Below are 1,993 nucleotides of genomic sequence, written 5' to 3'. Positions count from 1 at the left end.
AGCCCACCAGGCTCCCCCATCCCTGGGATTCTCCAGGCAAGAACACTGGAGTGGGGTGCCATTTCCTTCTCCAGTGCATGAAAGTGAAAAGTGAAAGTGAAGTCGCTCAGTCGTGTCCGACTCTTAGTGACCCCATGGACTGCAGCCCACCAGGTTCCTCCATCCATGGGATTTTCCAGGCAAGAGTACTGGAGTGGGGTGCCACTGCCTTCTCTGGGGAAGTCCCCTGATTGACATTTTTATATAGTCACTCTTGTTTTTGTTTGGAGGACGGGAGTAGAAGTAGCAGCCCATTTGCTGCAGTAATCTAGGAAAGAAATAATAAAAACAAAGTGCTGGCAGTGAAACAAGGTGGGTGCACCTGACGTATATTTTGCATCTCGAGTCTACAAGACTTGCTGACGACTGAACGTTAGGGGAGGATGGGCTGGTGACGGAAAGAGGACCCAAGGGCAGGAATTATTTACACTCCTCTCCATATCCTCAGTCCCTAGATCAGGGTCTGGCACATAGTAGGTGTTCAAGAACTGTGTGCTGAATAAATGCATCCACTCTAAGTGCTAAGCTCTGTGACTCATGGCTATCACCGTTGCTTCACACAGGGCCTCTACTAGCCTATATACTACTTTTATGCAAATTAGAAAGAAGGGTCCCTTCCCCCATGTGGATGCTGTCCATCACCACGGAGCATAGATTGATGAGTATGAGCTATGTTTCAGCTCCCACTTACCCCCTCAGCTGGCACCCGTGTGCAGTACACAGCCCGTACAACCACATATGGCAGCCCTGGCTTCACATCCCTGGGAGACTGTTCTGTGGCATTAATCCTAGTATTGATGGGGAGAATTTGAGGTCTGCGGGGGAAGAAGCTGCCTGCCTGGGGTCACCATAACTGCTGCCGTGACTGCGCCTCAAGCCTTTGCCCTCTGAATCCCTGGGGGCTCTTTAACTTTGGAGCCACATTGTCGCTCCCAAATCACTCAGCCCATCAATAAAGAGCTGAGCTCAAAATGGTGACTTTGCTTCCTTGAGTTTCTCATCTGTCTCAGTTACTATTGTTAGAGTATTTCGCATTTACATAGTATCCAATATGTGCCTTACAAAATACAATAAAGGAACATGAAACCAAAGGACCTTGATTTTTTTTTTAACCAAATAAATAAGGAATGGCTGGTTTAAAGGGCCCTTAGCTCTTGGATTAAAATGAACTGTGTATATTGGTTTGAGGTGATGCTATAAGTAATACAGAAGAAAGTACTCCCATGCGCAAGCTGTTTTTTCTTTGTATCCCTGACCAAAAGAGGAGGGGATATTTAAGCAGCTGGCTTTAGAAATATAAACCAGAGGGTAGGGGGTCAAGGACATAAGGAAGGAAAGAAACACCCTAGAACAGGAAAAGAATTCTCCCTTTAATAAATAATAGCGTTTAACATTTAACAAATGCATATTGTGTGCAGGAGCTGTGCTAAGCCCTTGATGTACCTGATCTAAGTCAGTCGTCACACAACCCTACAAGGTACAATCTATTGTTACCATCATTTCACAGTGGAGGGAGCCCAAGGCTGTGCAGCTAATAACTGACAAACCTGAGATTTGAGCCAAGGCAATCTGACTCTCGAGTCTGGACTAAGTTACACTGCCTCTAACTCAAATGTTCCTGATGCCAGCTCCCCTCTTTCAGACCCTTCAGAGTCCTCGGGTAACTATTAATAGAGGATATCTGGTCCTCAGACTTTTAGAGATTCCATGTTGCCTCGCTGTTCAATGATTTGGGCTTGATCATCTCCAGCCTAGTTTCAAAACGGACAATTTGAACAAGGCATATATAAGAGAACTCTGGTGGGGGACATTTCACAACTCCTTGGAATTTCAATATCCTCCTAATATAATACCATAATTACCTAGATGACATGGAAGATGGAGGAGGAAAAGTTATCAGGAGAGAGGGACTAAATGAACCTGCCCCTTGGAAATGTGAGCCCTTATTGGTGCC

The sequence above is a fragment of the Bison bison genome, unplaced genomic scaffold, assembly GCF_000754665.1.
Source record: "Bison bison bison isolate TAMUID 2011002044 unplaced genomic scaffold, Bison_UMD1.0 scf7180017862979, whole genome shotgun sequence".
Lineage (NCBI taxonomy): Eukaryota > Metazoa > Chordata > Mammalia > Artiodactyla > Bovidae > Bison > Bison bison.
Note: the sequence above shows the minus strand (reverse complement) of the source record.